This window comes from Astatotilapia calliptera, chromosome 9 (assembly GCF_964374335.1).
Source record: "Astatotilapia calliptera chromosome 9, fAstCal68.1, whole genome shotgun sequence".
Taxonomy (NCBI): Eukaryota; Metazoa; Chordata; class Actinopteri; order Cichliformes; family Cichlidae; genus Astatotilapia; species Astatotilapia calliptera.
The window spans coordinates 1,631,589-1,652,076 of record NC_137430.1 but is presented as its reverse complement, the minus strand read 5'-3'; the positions used below and the strand labels follow the sequence as shown (position 1 = coordinate 1,652,076).

Sequence of the window (20,488 nt, the reverse complement as noted above, 5' to 3'; positions counted from 1 at the left end):
TGTAGGATATTACGATCCAATACGGTGCAGTTACCATACCAGACAGTGATGCATCTGCTCAGGACGCTCTCGATAGTCCCTTTGTAGAACATAGTGAGAATGGATTTTGGGAGATGGGTTTTTCTCAGCTTCTGCAGGAATTAGAGACATTGTTGTGCCTTCTTAGTCATGGAGCTGGTGTTGAGGGACAAGGGGAGGTTCTCCGCCAGGTGGACACCAAGAAATTTGGTGCTCCTGACGACCTCCACAGAGGATCCATCATTGTTAAGTTGACCGTGCTCTCCTCAACAGTCATCTCTTTTGTTTTTTCCACATTTAGAGACAGGTTATTGACTCTACACCAGTCCGTTAGCTGTTGGACCTTCTCTCTGTATGCTGACTTGTCGATCTTGCTGATGAGACCCACCACAGTCGTATCATTGGTGAACTTGATGATGTGGTTCAAACTGTGCATTGCTGCACAGTCGTGAGTCAGCAGAGTGAACAGCAGTGGGCTGAGCACACAGCCCTGAGGGGCTCCAGTGTTCAGTGTGGTGGTGTTGGAGATGCTGTTGCTGATCCGGACTGTCTGAGGCCTCTCTGTCAGAAAGTCCAGGATCCAGTTGCAGATGGAGGTGTTCAGGCCCAGCAGGCTCAGGTTTCCAATCAGGTGTAGAGGCACGATTGTGTTGTACTTCCCCATCAACACATCATTCTGAGCATCAAACCGTGCATAGAAGTTGTTCAGAACATCTGGTAAGGAGGCGTCACAATTGCAGGCAGGTGTTGCCTTCGATGCGTGTTGCATGTTATTATAGTCTTGGAGTCATTGATGCACTTGCTGATGTCTCTGGCACAGAGACCATTTGTTGCAGCCTCCCTGAACATGTCCCAGTCAGTGAGTTCAAAACAGTCCTGAGAGAGCTCCTGCAGGCCAACTTCTCACCTGTCTCAGAACCACTTTGCAGCATTTGACGAGCGGTCTGTATGCTGGAATTAGCATAACAGACAAGTGGTCTGAGTGTCTGAGGTGGGGGTGAGGCTTCACTCTGCACGCAATGTTTTTCTCAGTGCGTGCAGAGAAAAACTAGGTAAACAGTATCTAAAGTCATATCTTTGAGAAACTGAAAAAAAAATCCAGCAATGACCTGCCCTGAGAGATGCCTGTAGTCCTTCAGTTGATCCATCTAATGTTTGTCAAAGCCAAATTAGAAATTGTCTCTGTCACGGTGGACTGAACGGACTTAAATGCAGACTTGGGGAAAAAGTGCAAAAGGTTTATTTACAAAACATCAAGAGAATATACACAGAATGTGAGGGAAGGACAGGGGTTCCAGGGCTCCACAGGGTCGGGTGAGGGGAATTCGATGCACGCTCCCACGCTCCTCTCAGCCACGCCACACACAATCTGCTCCTGCCACACAACACGCTCCTCTTCACACCACCCCACTTTTGAGATTCACATTCATGTTCCGGAAGTCCAAGGACAGGAATCAAGGACAGGACCAGGGAATCTATATACCAAGAGAGATGAGAGATCAGGACCTGGAATATCACAAGGAAAACATGAGAGAAGGTTTTAGAGCCGGGCAACACTAACGAGAGTAGTTTAACGGTCCAGCAATGAGAAGCACTGAACCGCTGTCTTAAATGGTGGATGGGAGTGGCAGGATACTGAGCTGCAGGTGTGTTGGCCAAGAGCGAGAGCCCACAGTGAGGTGGTGGTGAGGAGGAGACAGGAGAGAGCGAGGGGGAGAAAAAACAATAACAAATACCTGTAGCCTATTCGAGCGGGCATGACAGTCTCAGTAGATGCATGGCTGAAAAGAAGATATTTTTAAGTAAAAGAAACAGGAAGAAAAGCATTAGGTTTCCAAGAACTAGTCTGTAAAATCAGTGGCAACTGATCTTAGGAAACCAAAGTCGAAATTTGTAGTTCAAATCATTTTCAGTATGTACTGAGATCAGAAAAACCAAGTCAAGGCTCTGTCACAATTTGTGACTGCATTTTAGCTTGTGGTCTTAGAATGACTAAATTAGAAGGAAAAAGAGAACCACAAGATTTTGATCCACTATGCCAGTCTTTCTCAAAGTGTGGTTCAAGTACCACTAGTGGTACACAGGGTTCTCTATGGTGGTATGCGGGAAATCTCCAATTTTTTTTAAGATTAAAGTATATACCATTGTGGAGGTATGCAAAGATGACACAAGAGTTCCCGAGGCTCTTCTGGGAGCCGGAGTCAACCAGAAAACATCTCTCCGAGTGTGAGTCCTCTATAAAGAGTAGCCTTTCCTTATCGCCAGCACTCGCAGCCGCTACGGAACGCTGACGGGCTCGCTTACCTGCAAAGGTGGCACGGCGCTGTCACGCTGACAGTAAAAACACAGGCCCTTTCCGCGGTGCCGCCATCCCAGCCACCATCGATGAGTCAGAGGCCCCCGAGAGAATGCATCTGTCCATCAGATGGACAATAACTTTTTCAGCATGACAACGTTCTCAAACACAGTGCCAATTCAGTAAAAGCGTACCAGGATTTAAAAAACAGAAACACACACATACACATTTAAACGGCATCAGTCATGTACTGGCCTCCTCAGAACTTGGTACTCAACATTATTGAAGTCGTGTGTGATCATTCTGACAGCAAACAGAACGAAAAATGATCAACCTCAAATAAGAGCTTTGCAATGTTGATTTAAATACTGGATATTGACTTACAAGCTCAGTGCAAACTCTTTTCATATTTTGGTGATAAATCATTGTATGTATTTTCAATTTTCCTACCAAAACCGGGAATTGGGGACTGTGTTGTTGTTTTCATTTGTTCTAAATTCTACTAATTAAATGTAAAGATACATTTTATTTATTTATTTTATTTTTATTTTTTTTGCCTGTCCCGTTTGGATCTTTAGCCATCAGAATTGTTGTCTGAAGGCCGAGAAAGATGCCAAGTGGATTTACTTTACCAAGTGGATCAGCATGGCCTTGCCATATTGGTTCTTTAATATAACTATGTATTTATTTTATTTGATTTTCGGTTGTTACAGATGGGACAGACATGACTGGGGGATAGGACAGGGAGAAAGAATGAAAGAAAGAGAGGGAGAGAAAGAAAGAAAAATAGAGGGGAGAAGAGAAAAAAAAAGAAAAACAAACAAAACACCTGGATCACCTGTATGGAGATTAAAAAAAAAAAACAGACGAGAAAGCAAACAAAAAAGAGCAACATAATAAACACAACACCATCACAATCAACTAGCTAACAGTAGATAACAGTAGATACTAAATATTACATGTTATTGTGCAGCACGCAAGATTGACGGTGCACAATGTGCTTTGAGGGAGCAGCCAAGAAAGGCCTAGATTGTGTCTGTGGACACCCGTGTGTACATCTGTGTGCACACCTGTGTGGATGAGCACGCTTGTATTCGGGCCACAGGCGCCAGGCCCTACCAATCTGCCACCAGGAGTGAGTCAGTACTTACATGAGTACCCAGCCCCAGACACCAAGAACCACCAACACACTAACGTCTGAGGGCATCAGCCACCGGCAGGGAGTATGGTGAGGGGAGGCAGGCCTCCATACCTCGGAGAGCCTGAGATGTTCCCAGAGAGGTGGAGTCTAAGACCCAACCTGATGCAGACGAACAGGCACACGCAGACACAAACGTGCATTCCCACCCCCATATACACAAACAAATACTCGGCACTCACCCGACGTGTAGACAGACACAAATAGACACTGTACACACCTTCACACTCCCCAAACATACTCTATATCTCAGGTCCAGGTACCTCCGCCCCCAGAGGGGCAAACCGTTCCTAGACCCAGGAGATGTAACCCTTCTCCCTGGGGTAGAGGCAAGCAGACCGCCTCCTTATCTGCAGTGGCAGGGAGGCTGAACAGGGCTGAGTGAAGACCCCAAGCCTCCCTCCACCCACTCATATGTAGAATTGCTGCATGCTGTTCTAAAGTGCATTTAAAACACAGGAGGGCATGGTGCTTCCTGCCAGAGAGCAGCACGGCTCCTCCCGAAAACCCTCAGTGTAAAGATACATTTTAAATGTAGCTCATTGCCAAATTGTCTGTGATGTGTAGATACAAATCTGGTTCATCGCTTGGTTTAGGTGTCTTTTTTATGCTCGAATAATTAATATGTCAGTGTTAAGTAATAATAATAATAATAATAATAATGGATTGGATTTATATAGCGCTTTTCAAGGCACCCAAAGTGCTTTACAATGCCATTCACTCTCACATTCACAGACTGGTGGAGGCAGCTACAGTTGCACGTGTCAAAGATGGATTTTTCCATATTTCATTTACCCCAAGCATGTTTTCATTAACCTTATATACTGACTGCTAATCATAAACATATGGTCTATCACGTCACAAGACCTCTGGGACTCAATGCATAAGCTGAGCTCACAGTGTAGCCACAGACAGAAATCTGAGAAACATCTCTAAATAGGATTAATTGCTTGCCTTGTTAATTCTCATTACATGCTTGATTATGAAAACTTAATCACATAATGGAAAACTGAATGTTGAAACAAGATACACAGATGGAATGATGTGGAGTTCGTATAAAGACAGGGAACAAATAGCATCACATGAAATCCCATTTCCTGTGACTTCAGTGGGAGCAACTACAGATAATCAATGAAATAGATGAGGCTAACAATGAGTCAAACAAGCTATGGCCATAGTCAAGAAAATCAATACATCATAATATACAGAAGATGGGAAGGTGTGAGGAAGCAGTGGCCAACTCCCTCATCCTCTTTACCTGGATTAGTAATTGCATATTGTCAATATGATGCGCTCAAATTTTCAGAGTGCAAAAAGAATAACAAAGCAGCTTCATGCTTAAAGCTTGGACAAAAATTCTCATTCAGGAAACCCTTATTACTGTTTTCTAGAAATGAATAAACAAAAATGAAAATATCAGAAATATAAAATAAGCATAGCCTGTTCTGGTCTATAAACCATTATTAATGGTTTATTATGCATTAGTTAAGGGTGAGAAAGAGAAAAAAACTGACCGGTTTCTTGCCATATAGTGAGCCAAATGTGTTCACCTATATATTTCATCTAGAGTTGCTATATTAAACATTTCAGACTAAGTTACTATAGTTACTATCCTGTAAGCACAATCAGCATTTGTAAACATATTTTTTAATCATATAAAATTGTACTTCAGAAATGCATTATTAATATCCACAACTATCAATCGGAGCTTTGTTGTAAAGTGTAAAGCATAAAACCATTTATTAATGAATAATAAATATTTATAAATACCAGATGGGAGCCTTATTGTAAAGTGTAAAGCATAATAATAATAATAATAATGGATTGGATTTATATAGCGCTTTTCAAGGCACCCAAAGCGCTTTACAATACCACTATTCATTCACTCTCACATCCACACACTGGTGGAGGCAGCTACAGTTGTAGCCACAGCTGCCCTGGGGCAGACTGACAGAAGCGAGGCTGCCATATCGCGCCATCGGCCCCTCTGGCCAACACCAGTAGGCAGTAGGGTAAAGTGTCTTGCCCAAGGACACAACGACCAGGACAGAGAGCCCAGGGATCAAACCGGCGACCTTCCGGTTACAGATGCGATTCCCAACCCCCTGAGCCACGATCACCCTAACCATAACATAACACCATTTATTAATGACAAATAAACATTTATAAATGCCAAATGGGAGCCTTATTGTAAAGTGTAAAGCATAAAACCAGTTATTAATGAATAATAAATATTTATAAATGCCAAATTGGAGCCTTATTGTAAAGTTTAAAACATGACACCATTTATTTATGACTAATAAACATTTATAAATGCCAAATGGGAGCCTTATTGTAAAGTGTAAAGCATAAAACCATTTATTAATGAATAATAAATATTTATAAATGACAAATGGGAGCCTTATTGTAAAGTTTAAAACATGTCAACATTTATTTATGATCAACAAACATTTCTAAGTATTACTGGGCATTACTATAAAAAGTATAAAGCACCAACAGTTATTTAGCATTGCTAAACTTATATACAAGCCTTTTAAAGATAGCTAAAACTATATTAAGGAAACAAATCCCATCCCTAAATTCACCACTGGCATAAAACAAAGGAAAATTATAATAATTATAATATAATAAATTATTATACCTTAACTGAAACTGCACAGCTGTATTATTTACTCTACACACATTTATACAAATTAAAACTTTAAAAAAAAACCAATAAAATAAACTAACAGGTAAATCTCTTAGTTGTGTGGAAACTCAACACATATGTGAACAGATCTTTGAAAAATGATTGGTTTTGCAGATCTTTTCTTCAGTTCAATATGCTCAAAAAAACAAAACCACTTAGAACAAATTAGGGTTTCAGACAGATTTCCCTCTTCGAATTGGAAGCAAAGTACCAGCGGCCTTCATACTTTCTATTTTGTTTTTTACTTCATCACTGCTTTGAATTGCAGCCTCACATCGCTTAGCAAAAGCTAGTACCGTCTCTCCACTAGGCTTGTTAGACAGTAGCTCCTGGTACACATTGGGGACCGCAATAGCAAGCTCCCCAACTGATGAAGTGGACACAACAGTGTTCCTGTCGAGCCCATGCTTCTGAAAAGCTTTGGTCATGGTCTTCGTCTTTGGAAATGTCTTGAGGAGGGATTTGTATCACTGCACAATGTCATTTGGCATTTGAACTGAAAATGAAAACAAAGCAAATAATTAGAAAAGCAAATGCTCAAAGCATATTAATCCATGCATATATATATATATATATATATATATATATATATATATATATATATATATATATATATATATATATATATATGACATAGCGAACACAGAGTAGTTTTTAGAACAAATTACAATCATAATACTATCTTTTATGTCACATTTATAGTATCCTCTTCTGTAAAATCTTCTCTTCCAAAATCTTTTGCTCACCACGCTGCCGGAGCTTCTTCTGCTCCTTCTTGGGTTTCTTGGCTCTTGAATGCTTTTTCTTGTATTTGTGCTTTCGCTTCTTTGGGGATGAAGATGAGGATGACCACACAGACGATACAGATGAAGATGCGAAAGATGAATCTGAGTTTTCAGAAGCCTTCGAGGAAAATGGATCATTGAATGGTTCGTCTTTAGGTTGCTCTGCAGGATGCAAACAACAAAATGGCTGGTTTTAGAAACAAGAAACAAGTCCCCTGTTTTTCAATTACACAATTGATGATTTAGTAAGCTTATGTGCTTAAAGAGAATGAGGATTTCGTTAAAGAAAATCTCATCATGTGAATAAGGTGTACATATATATATACATATATATATACACATACACACACATATATATATATATATATATATATATATATATATATATATATATATATATATATATATATATATATATATATAGCACCCTGAGGCTGTACGCTAAGCGGAAGGAAGGGGGCCGAGGACTGGTGAGTGTCAGCACCACAGTCCAGGATGAGACAACGAACATCCAAGAATACATTGGGAAGATGGCCCCAACTGACCGAGTGCTCAGTGAATACCTCAGGCAGCAGAAACCCAAGAAAGAGGAGGGAGACGAGGAAACATCATGGAAGGACAGGCCCCTGCACGGTATGTACCACCGGCAGATAGAGGAGGTGGCTGATATCCAGAAATCCTACCAGTGGCTGGACAAAGCTGGACTGAAAGACAGCACAGAGGCACTAATCATGGCAGCACAAGAACAAGCTCTGAGTACAAGATCCATAGAGGCTGGGGTCTATCACACCAGGCAAGACCCCAGGTGCAGGCTGTGTAAAGATGCCCCAGAGACAATCCAGGACATAACAGCAGGGTGCAAGATGCTAGCAGGAAAGGCATACATGGAACGCCATAACCAAGTGGCCGGCATAGTGTACAGGAACCTCTGTGTCGAGTATAACCTGGAAGTCCCGAGGTCAAAATGGGAGATGCCCCCAAGGGTGGTGGAGAATGACCGAGCTAAGATCCTGTGGGACTTCCAGATACAGACGGACAAAATGGTGGTGGCTAACCAACCGGACATAGTGGTGGTAGACAAACAGAAGAAGATGGCCATAGTGATCGATGTAGCGGTTCCGAATGACAGCAATATCAGGAAGAAGGAACACGAGAAGCTGGAGAAATACCAAGGTCTCAGAGAAGAGTTCGAGAGGATGTGGAGGGTGAAGGTAACGGTGGTCCCCGTGGTAATCGGAGCACTAGGTGCGGTGACTCCCAAGCTAGGCGAGTGGCTCCAGCAGATCCCGGGAACAACATTGGAGATCTCTGTCCAGAAGAGTGCAGTGCTGGGAACGAAGGGAGGAGTTGGACCAGGAGGAACCCATGCAGTTGGGGCACTCCCGGGTTAGCGCCACTGAGCGCCATCGCCGTTTGGTTTCGGGTGAGTGCTTGTTTTGTGGCAAGATAGGCCATTTCGTGGCAACCTGCCCGTTGCGATCAAAAGGGCGCGCCCGCCAGTAAAGGCAGGAATACTGGTGGGCGGGCTCTCTCAAGATTCTCCTCCACGTCTTCTGCTGCCAGCCAAGATAACTAAGCAAACCATGACACACTCTCTCTCCGCTTTAATAGACTCTGGCGCCGAACAAAACTTCATTGACTCACACCTCGCCAAACGCTTAAACTTGGTCTCCGACCCGTTGCCACACCCCCTTCGTGTTTCTGCTTTGTCGGGGCAGCGCCTACCAGACATCACTCATGTTACGGAGCCGGTTACCCTCACGTTATCTGGCAATCATTCTGAGACAATCAGCCTTTTTGTGTTTCAGGCTCCGCACGCCCCCCTGGTTTTGGGCCACCCCTGGTTGCAGCAACACAATCCGCGCATAAATTGGAAGAGGGGGGTGCGTGTCTGGGTGGGGGTAGGAGTGTCATATGAACTGTCTTAGATCAGCCCCTCCCCTCGCCTCTACTGTCGAACCGCCCCCGGCTTTGGAACCACCGGACCTCTCCTCTGTGCCGCCAGTTTATCACGACTTGGCCGAGGTGTTTTGCAAAGACAGGGCGAGGTCGTTACCCCCCCACCGGCCGTACGACTGCGCCATTGAATTGCTTCCTGGGGCTCCATTACCTACGAGCCGCTTGTACAGCATCTCGCGGCCTGAGCGGGAAGCAATGGAGACTTACATCTCAGAATCCTTGGCTGCTGGCATAATACGCCCTTCCTCGTCCCCGGTAGGGGCTGGTTTTTTCTTTGTTGAGAAGAAGGACAAATCGCTACGTCCTTGCATTGATTACCGGGGGCTGAACAAAATTACAGTCAGGAATAAATATCCTCTCCCGCTTCTCTCATCTGCATTCGAACTCCTTCACGGGGCCACCATGTTCAGCAAACTGGACCTCCGAAATGCATATCACCTGGTCAGACTCCGAGACGGCGATGAGTGGAAAACCGCTTTTAACACACACCTCGGTCATTTCGAGTACCTGGTGATGCCTTTCGGGCTAACCAACGCCCCAGCCATCTTCCAAGCGTTGGTTAACGACGTGCTCCGTGATTTCCTAGATCGGTTCGTTTTCGTCTATCTGGACGACATCCTGATTTTCTCTAAGACTGAAACCGAACATGTAACCCATGTAAAACAGGTCCTGCAGCGGCTGCTGGAGAACAGACTCTTTGTAAAGGGGGAGAAATGTGAATTCCACGTTCAAACAGTGGCGTTCCTGGGTTACATAATTGACCAGGGTAACCTCAAACCGGATCCGGCCAAGATCAAAGCTGTTGTGGAATGGCCGGAACCAACTGATCGCCGTCAGCTTCAGCAGTTCCTCGGCTTTGCCAACTTTTATCGCCGGTTCATTAGGGACTTCAGTAAAATCGCTCTGCCTTTGACCCACTTAACCTCTCCTAAGTTCTCTTTTCAGTGGGATCAGGCGGCCCAAAAGGCCTTCACACAGCTCAAGGACCGATTCACCACCGCACCCATCCTGGCTCAGCCTGACTTGCGACTCCAATTCATTGTGGAGGTGGATGCCTCCGACTCGGGGGTCGGCGCGGTGCTCTCACAACAGCGAGAGGGTAAGCTACGGCCCTGTGCCTTCTTCTCTCGCCGCCTCTCCCCAGCCGAACGCAACTATGACGTGGGAGACCGGGAGCTCTTGGCTATAAAACTGGCCTTGGAGGAATGGAGGCACTGGTTGGAGGGCACGGCTCAGCCATTCATTGTATGGACGGACCACAAAAACCTGGCTTACCTGCAAACAGCAAAACGTCTCAACGCTCGACAGGCCAGGTGGGCTCTTTTTTTCACCCGTTTCAACTTTTCAATCTCTTACAGACCGGGCTCGCGGAATGTGAAGCCGGATGCCCTATCACGGCAGTTCTCGGTGCCTGAGGAGAGGCAGGACCCTGAGCCCATCCTGCCAGCGACTTGTGCCGTTGGTACAATAACATGGGAAATCGAGTCGGCCATTCGTGAGGCTCAGCGGGCTGAACCAGATCCAGGAGGAGGACCAGCGGGGCGGCTCTTTGTTCCATCGGCCACTCGGTCTCAGGTACTGCATTGGGCTCACACTCCCCGCTTCACATGTCACCCAGGAGTACACAGAATGATCACCTTCCTTCAGCGCTACTTCTGGTGGCCCACATTATCGCGAGACGTTCGGGAGTACGTCTCTGCCTGTTCAACCTGCGCCTGCAACAAGCTGGGACATCAACCTCCGGCCGGCTTGCTGCTACCTTTACCCACACCGTCTCGGCCGTGGTCCCATATCGCGGTGGATTTTGTTACCGGCCTCCCACAGTCAGCAGGTAACACCACTATAATGACTATTGTTGACCGCTTTTCAAAGGCTGCGCATTTTGTTGCACTCCCCAAGCTCCCGACGGCCCTGGAGACGGCTCGGCATCTCACGCATCATGTGTTCCGCCTCCATGGCATCCCGGAGGACGTGGTCTCGGATCGTGGGCCGCAATTCACCTCTCGTGTGTGGAAGGAGTTCTGCTCGGCGCTAGGAGCCAAGGTCAGTCTCTCCTCTGGTTACCACCCACAGAGCAACGGACAAACTGAGCGCACTAACCAGGAGCTGGAGACCGCTCTGCGCTGCATAGTTGCTTCCAACCAAACCATCTGGAGCGACCAACTGCCCTGGGTGGAATATGCCCACAACAGCCTGACGTCTTCAGCTACAGGGCAATCTCCGTTTGAGGCCTCCCTGGGGTATCAGCCTCCTCTGTTCCCTGCTCTGGAAGGTGAGCACTTTGTCCCTTTGGTCCAGTTTCACCTTCGTAGGTGTCGCCGGGTTTGGAGGGCCACCCGTGCGGCCTTGCTGCGCACGAAAGAACGCTACAAACGTCTGGCTGACCGGCGCCGCACTCACGCTCCTGAGTACACCATCGGTCAAAAGGTTTGGTTGTCCACACGCTTCGTTCCTGTTCATGCCGAATCGAAGAAGCTCACCTCAACCTTCATCGGGCCTTTTGAAATTGCTGCTTTGATAAACCCTGTTTCTGTTCGCCTTAAGTTGCCGCGCAACATGAAGATACACAATGTCTTCCATGTGTCTCAGATTAAGCCGTGTCTCTCCAGTCCATTGTGCCCTCCTTCCAGGCCCCCTCCGCCCGCTCGGGTCATTGGTGGCCTCCCTGCCTACACGATCTCCCGCATCATGGACTCTCGCCGTCGCGGGAGGGGTCTTCACTATCTGGTGGACTGGGAGGGTTATGGCCTTGAGGAACGTTGCTGGGTTCCCCGCTCCGCTGTGTTGGATCCCGGGATGGTTGCCGACTTTCATCGCCTTCATCCGGATAAGCCTGGTGGGTCGCCGGGAGGCTCCCGTTAAGGGGGGGGTACTGTCACGGTCCCCGTGTCTCTCTGGTTGGCCCACGCTGGCTACAGGTTTTGTTGTTGTTAGTTTTAGTTTTTTGTCTCTCCTCCTCCTCTCTGCCTGGGTGGAGCTCATTACGGGCTCTCACTCTTGGCCCACGCACCCCTGTGGATGGTGTCCACCTGCGGCTGATCTGGCTGATTTCCCCAGCTGCTATTTAAGGCAGTGGCACAGAGCAGCTCACCGCTGGAACGTCGAACCACCTGAGTTCGTGCTCGCGGCATATTCAAAGAAGAATCGCTTACACGTGTTTTATGTTGTGGAACTAACCTTTGACCTTCTGTCTGTAGATTCTGGACCGAATCACCGGACCTGTCCCTGGAGCCCTGGACCCCCTCCCAACTCACTGTACATATATTTTGCACTAAGGTGATCCCTATTGTAAATAAATCCCCTTTTGTTTCCTTGAAAGAACTGTCTGCGCGTGGGTCCGTTCAGTAGCCATGACAATAGGCTTATACGTGTGTAGAAATACACACATTTCTTTTATAATGACCATTCCAGGTCAAACAAATTCAAACAAAGAAAGAGTTTAATTCTTTATATTTACATGGCCTAGGTATATCTGATGATTTAACAAAGCATGACAGGCATGCATTCACCTGCACCTGCCACATAGGGACAGTGATTAAACTAAATATATCACGGACCTAGTCTAGAACATAAATCTTCTAATTTGTTTTATCAGATGAAACCATTTTCTTATTCTTTATTTAGGTTCTTCTGCATTTTAATGCAGCAGAAATATCCAGCATTTAACCGTGCTAACCAATATAGCCTGCTTGCAAGGCTTTAGCACTATGTTTAACAAGCTTAATTTGAAAAATGTCTTCAAGGAAAAGAATAAGACTTGAGTGGAGAAACAGACTATTTGTGTTTCACCTCCCCACAGTGTTCTTTATACAGAACTAATTCTGTGTTGATGACCCCATTGGGTCACTCTGTTTCCCCTTCTTAAGGGGGTGGCCTCAGTTAAAAAAATATATATATTTAAAAGATTTACTCCAAGAAGCCAGATTTTCTTGTAATTGTATAAAGTGCTCTTGAGCAATAACTCTCCAGACTTTCTAAAGCCTTTTGGACTCATTTTCAGTCTGGTATTTGTTTGCAGAGGAATGTTTTGTAAATGTTTACACTTTACACTGATCTGTGAATCATTCAGACATGAAAAAAGGGATGAACCAGTGTTGTGTCTACACACAAAAAAATCCATCTTAAATAGTTTCTTTAGGTACTTTGTTACTGAGTTTACGTTTACCCTTAGCCAGCAGTTTTGAATTTCCCTGAGTGTCGCCTGCTCTGGAAGACAATTGACTATGGCTGCTGGTGTCTCTAGCTTCACATGCCTCAGGGGGGCATACCGGGGGCTTCTGTTTAAGACAATGCCTTCTCCTCACCATCAACCAGCCGTCCTGTTTTCCCAGGTGCTCGGGACAATATGTCGGGGGAAGGCAAATGGGGCCTACGCTATTTTCAGCTGCACCTGGCCTGTCTAGCTTCGGGTTTTTAAAGGGAGCGAAGCAGAGTCTCCAATTCAGTGATCCTGGCCTCCAGAGCTGCAGAAAGGCTACATTTATTACAAGTATCATTACTGCTAAAGGAGGCCAAGGAGTAACTAAAACATCTGACACAAGGCGCAGGAGAGTGCAGGAGGGACAGGTGAAAAGGCCATGCTGCTACGATCTAAACTAAGTTAGCGATTCCTTAAAGACAGTGAGTGAATACTGTGAATATACAGGGAGTGCAGAATTATTAGGCAAGTTGTATTTTTGAGGAATAATTTTATTATTGATCAACAACCATGTTCTCAATGAACCCAAAAAACTAATTAATATCAAAGCTGAATGTTTTTGGAAGTAGTTTTTAGGGAGCTTGGAAAGAAAAGCGGGGAGCTTGGAAAGAAAAGCAGTGAGTAAGTGACGGAGCAGGTGAGTAAGTGACGGAAGTGACGGACAAGGTAAGCGACTCATGTTGTAACTGACGTCAGACGCCGGAGATTTTGGCGGAAAATTAAAGCAAATGGTAGTTTAGATTTGAACAAATTCATTTAAGCTTCAGCATTACCAAATACACTTATCAATTGTCTTATAACTAACACTATTTGTCTAAATAATCTCCAACACCCTGGAGAACAACGAGGAGAGTTTAGAGACTCTCCAAGATTACATCGATCAGTGCTTTCAGGATCTCGTGATGAAGAAGACCCCGTGTGCAGCTTCCCCGGCCAAACCTGAGACGCCGTCGTCGAAAAGACAACGCCCGGCAGATTCCCCCGGCTCAACACCGCCAGCCGGCAAAGATATTGCCGACATATTGGAGTCAAGCGATTGTCCAGTTTCGACGCAAGGCTGTCCTTGGTGGAGATTCTTCACCGAGAATTTAAATGCTTGCGAGAATCCCTGGAGTACAGCCAGCAGCAGGTGGAAACGCTTGCTGCTGAAAATGCCACGCTAAGGGAGTCGGTGAAATGTCTCACAGATAATGTTACCCAGCTCAATAGAGAAAATAAAAAAATAAAAGAAACAGTTATCGATCTACAAGCTCGTAGCATGCGTGATAATCTGGTATTTTCTGGTATTCCAGAAGCCGCTGGAGAGGACGCGGAGACCACGGTAAAAAGCTTCATCAAAACCCACCTGAAGCTGCCGGAGGACACTGTGAAGAACATCGTCTTCGATCGGGTACATCGCCTCGGCCCCATTCGGGCTACGGCCGGGAGACCACGTCCTATTGTGGCCAAATTCGGCCACTTCAAACAAAAGCAACATGTGAAAAGCCGCGGCAGGGAATTAAAAGGAACGGACTTCAGCGTGAACGACCAGTTCCCCAAAGAGATCTTGGAACGACGCAGGGTCCTCTTCCCAATCCGACGCGGCTTCATCCAGAAGGGCTCCCGCGCTGTCATCGCTGTGGACCGGCTGTACGTGGACGGACAGCTCCACCGCGACCCCAACATCACTCCGTGGCTGTATTAACCTCACACCAGATAAGAATCAGCTACACCATTTCCCTATCCACTCACACTAACTTGCATTAACATCTGTTTAACTTACCAGTATCAAATCGCATCTTAAAGTGTGATTTCATAGCAGAATTAGCACCGTCACTCTCCGTCAGTGATTTAATTGGAATGTTTACGTTTTGTTTTGTGGTTTTTTTTTTTTTTTTTTTCTTTTTCCTCCTCTCTTTTCCCCCTCTTGGTTTTATGCTGCTCACCCCTGTCCTTGGTTTCTTTCTTTATTCCTTTCACTGCCTCGATCACCTGCTTCGACACTCATCCACAAACATCCTTTATTTCGACACATACGCACCATGCGCTCAACGGCAGCACATTTACATCAGTCAGACAGCGCACACAGTCATATAAGATACACACACACTTAAGCCAAGCCTACTCATATTAGTAACTATGCATACACAAAGTCAGACTCAGGGAGTATCTCGCCACACATTTTTTCTCTCCCTCCTTCTCTTTATTTATGAACAAGTGACGTATTCTCTCCACCTGTCTAAGCAATGCACACAGCATACATCCCTAGTTATACACAAACATCTATGGGTACACTGAGGTTCATTACATGGAATATAAATGGAGCTGGCTCCAGAGAAAAGAGGTTAAAAATATTTAACCAACTCAAAAAACTACAGGCAGATGTTGTCCTATTACAAGAGACCCACAGACCTCTTAGAGGTTCGAATGAACTTAAAACACCTGAGTTTCCTAATGTGTTCTCAGCTTGTTATAATTCTAGACAAAGGGGAGCAGCAATTTTAATACATAAAAATATTAATTTCACAGTACTCAATACAGTTATAGATCCAGAGGGCAGATTCTTAATCATTAAACTATCTATACGTGATAAAAAGCTATGTATTGAGAGTGTATATGGTCCAAATGTTGATGATCCCTCATTCTTTCACGGTTTTTTCAGTGCACTCTCTGAACACTTAGATGGCACACTTGTTCTTGGAGGTGACCTCAACCTTGGACTAAATGAAGACATGGATAGGCTCAATACAGCGGGAACTCAGCGTAATTGGCAGTCCACAAATAAAATCAAACAGTATATGAGCGACTTTGGTCTTTGCGATGCATGGCGCTCCCTTCACCCCACCAGTAAGGAATATACTTTTTTCTCACATGTCCATCACTCCTACTCTCGTCTGGATTATTTTTTGATCAGCAGCTCACTGCTGAACGACATTTCAGACACTGAGATTCACCCTATAGCTGTCAGCGATCATGGTCCTGTATTTTTAACACTAATGCACAAGAATAATACTACGCCAAGAAAAAACTGGAGATTTAATATATCACTACTTAAAGATGAAGACTTTATTAAATATTTTAAAAAAGAGTGGACTTCATATTTGAACTATAATGACACTCCCGAAACATCAGCTTCTGTTCTATGGGAAGCAGGGAAAGCTGTGATGAGAGGTAAAATAATTTCTTTCTCATCACATAAAAAGAAAAAAGAAAACAAAAATATTCAGGAATTAGAAAAAAAAATCAAATCACTAGAAGAAGCCTACGCGTCCCACCAAGATCAGGAAACATTGAACAAAATACGCAAAACAAAACTAGAATTAAATGAGATAATTGATAAAAAAAAACCAAAATTCTTAGTACAAAGACTACGCCTACAAAATTATGAACATGGTAATAAATCCGGTCAATTTCTAGCAAACCAGCTAAAAATAAATAAAGAAAAAACAACTATATGTGCTGTTCAAGATTCATCTGGGAACACAATATATGATCCGATACAAATAAACAACATTTTCAGGGATTTCTATAAAACGTTGTATTCACCACAAATAAACCCATCTAAAAAAGAAATTGATCAGTTTTTGGACAACATAACTCTTCCAAAATCATTGGACACTCAAGCAATGGCACTGGATTCACCACTGACACCAGGTGAACTCCAGGAAGCCCTGATAAGTATGCACAATAATAAGGCTCCAGGTCCAGATGGCTTTCCTGCAGAATTCTACAAAGAATTCTGGTCGATTCTAGCACCAGTTTTCTACAGAACGTTGTTGGAAATTAAAGAAAAGGGCAGACTTCCATCAAATATGAATTCTGCAAACATTAATCTCCTGCTAAAACCAGGCAAAGACCCTGTATATCCCTCAAGCTATCGTCCAATATCCCTTATAAATGTAGACCTTAAAATAATCTGCAAAGCTCTCTCAAAGAGACTGGAGAAAATAACCCCCCTCTTAATTCATCCTGACCAAACTGGTTTCATAAAAGGTAGGCACTCATCAACAAATACACGTAGATTACTTAATTTGATAGACTACTCATACAGTAAAAACCTAGAAACTACAATATTCTCTTTAGACGCAGAAAAAGCATTTGACAGAGTTAACTGGAAATTTCTATTTGCAACTTTACACAAATTTGGTTTTGGATCCTCTTTCATAAACTGGTTAAAAATATTATATAATTCCCCAACAGCTTGTGTTAGAACAAATGACCAGACATCCTCCAGCTTCTGTCTCTTGAGGGGCACCAGGCAGGGATGCCCACTCTCCCCTTCACTGTTTGCAATTTTTATTGAACCACTAGCAGCAGCAATTAGACAGAATTCAGTAATTAAGGGCATAAAATGCAAGAACGTGGAACATAAAATCAGCCTTTATGCGGATGATGTGTTACTCTTTCTCCAAAATTCACAAACCAATATCTCTGGGGTGATTGAATTGATAAACTCTTTTGCAAGAATATCAGATTACTCAATTAACTGGTCAAAATCTACAGTCCTACCGATTAATTGCTCCCTCCATAATTCCTCTTCTACACCACTGCAATCGGGAAATATAAAATATTTAGGTATTAATGTTTCTCCCAAGCTTGCAGATCTAACTAAATTAAACCATATCCCACTTTTAAAGAAGGTAGAAGATGATCTGGCTAGATGGAAATGTCTACCCATATCACTCATGGGAAGGGTTGCCGCTATAAAAATGATGGTCTTACCAAAAATAAATTATTTATTCTCAATGATCCCAACTAAACCGCCACAAGATTGGTTCAGATCTCTAGATTCATGTATGTCCAAATTCCTTTGGAAAAATAAACCCCCACGTATAAGCTTAAAAACACTACAAAAGACCAAGAATAAAGGAGGACTAGAACTGCCTAACTTTCAGCACTACTTCTTAGCCAACAGGCTTCAGTTTATCTCAGGATGGCTAAAACACACCCTCTTAGATGAACCTTGGCTAGATGTAGAACAAGCACTCTGCAATAATCTAGAGATCTCAGACCTACCATTTATCAGCTCAAACATCCAACGACATGAATGCTTTAAAAGCATCAACATCAGCTCTTCTCTGACAGCATGGTGGGAGTTTCTAAAATTGACGGCGTCTTCATTAATCCCATGCAAACGTACACCTATCTGGAACAACCCTGACATATTACAAAACAATAATATGATAAACTTTTCAGATTGGAGTGGTATCAAGGAATCAAATATTTAGAACATATACTAGAAGGAACAGAATTTATCTCATTTGACGGACTAGTTACACAATATGGGATCAACAAGAAAAGATTTTTAGAATATCAACAAATTAAATCCATAGTAAAAAAGAAATTTAAACCGGGTCAAGTTGAACTACAAACACCACCAAGTGTGGTTCAATTTCTTACTCTTAAACCCCCCAAATTACTATCCAAAATATACAGAATGCTTTCTAAAACAGATGAATCAATATCACTTCCTATTGCAAAATGGGAAGCGGATTTATCAGTTAACTTAGACCTAAACTTCTGGTCTCAGATTTGCTTAAAAACCTTTCATCTAATTAGAAATCCCAGTCTTCAATTAATTCAATACAAAATATTACATAGAGTGCACTATACAGGTCATCGGATGTTCAAGATGGGCTTTACGTCTACCAACAACTGCTCACACTGCCAAACCAATTCACCGGACAATTATATCCACGCTCTTTGGTTCTGTCCACCAGTTCAGAAGTTTTGGCGCGAGATATGTGAAGACTTATCGAAGTGTCTGAAATGTAACATTCCAACTTCCCCCTTAGTGTGTTTGTTGGGCAGCTTAGATAATGTCACTTCAGAAAAGAATATCGCCCATATGGTTTTCACTGCCCTATGCATAGCCAAGAAAACAGTCCTCATGAACTGGAAAAATAAAAATAATCTTAATTCTAACCAATATAGAAATTATCTATTAGATTACATTAGTCTTGATACAGCCTCTGCCACCACATCAGATCAATTGCTCTGGGCTCCTTTGATCAGCTCCATCACCTAGTGGGGGTGGGGGGTCATAGTTTGGTCCCGCCTTCACTGTTGTGATTGGTGTGGGGGTAGGGACAGGCTTAGGGCGTCGGGGGGTTCCCCGGAGGCATCTTCCTTGGGGGGCTCAACCCGGGGTAGCGGTCATGTCCGGTTAGGGGCTCTGTTGGCTCTCCGGTGACTGTTTCCTCGCGGCTGCGTGCAGCGGGGCTAGGGGAGGGTCTGTGCTGACGGACGTGGGTTACTGACCTGGTAGCCTGGCTGCCCCTGGGTGGGTCCGGGATGGGCGTGAGGTTCTGGGGGCGCTCCGTCTCTGGGCTGGGACCCGGACCGGGCCTCGGGGGCTTGGGTCCTGGTTGGTGTGTTGCCGGGGTTGTGGGCGGGTGGGTGCATGGGGGCCCAGCCCTGGAGCAGGGTGCCGCCGGTGCGTCGAGCCACCTGGGGGGCTCTTCAACTGGTGGGGGAGATTGTCACATCTTGCAGGAGCTTTCCTCTCCTCAGGAGCTCCCTCTGCAGGAGGGGGAGATACAGGAGAGGTGGAGGAAGATCTCAGCCTGGGTGTTTATTGTCTTATGTAGTCTGGAAGATGAGTGGATGGTGGGGTGGGTGCAGTTTTCTCTGTGGTGGGGTTGGGTGGACTGTCCCGGGCTCTGTGGGGCCGGGCGGCGCTGCTGCACTGGGCCCGGTCTGGATGGGCCTGGGCCCCCTTTCCCTGGCGGGTCGCGGAGTATGGGGGTGCCTACTGGGGTCAGCGGGGGAGCTGGCCCCAGGGAGGGGTCACTTGCCCCTCCCTTCCTTCCCTCCCCATCTCCAGCTGCCTCCCTCTTCCCGCTCCACCACAACCACCCACACATGCAGGGCCTTGGAGTAGGGGTATGTCACCAGGGTGCAGAGGAGGCTACCCCCCCCCCCCCCCCCTCTGTCCCCTTCTGGCTGCCTCTGCCTCAATTTTATCCCACAACTTAGACATTCACATTACTCATACTCTCATTACACATACATATAGGATCTTGGGGGTGGGCACGATACACGGAGTCCAAAGTACCATCAGGGTGTACACCCCACCCCTGGCATCGTTGCCCACCTCTCAATTTTAAATACACGTAGACATTGAGGGCTAGCAGGAGGGACCATGCGCTTACCTGCTGCTCTCTGGCAGGTAGCTCCAAGCCCTCCTGGGTTTTAAATGCACCTTAGAACACACATGCATCAACATTACAATGAGCGGGTGGAGGGAGGTTCGGAGTCTTCTCTCACCCCCGTTCTCTGCGACCTGCTGGAGCAGGGGGGCTAGGACTAGGAGGAGGAGTTGGCCGTCCGACTGCGGTCTGGAGTGTGGAGCCTTCCTGCTGCT

General features: G+C 45.0%; 1 pseudogene; it reads right to left on the bottom strand.

Moving 5' to 3' along the window:
- Positions 1 to 5,852: 5,852 nt before the first annotated feature.
- LOC113029853 (coiled-coil domain-containing protein 106-like) lies at positions 5,853 to 8,393 on the bottom strand (annotated as a pseudogene).
- Between the last annotated feature and the right edge of the window lie 12,095 nt (positions 8,394 to 20,488).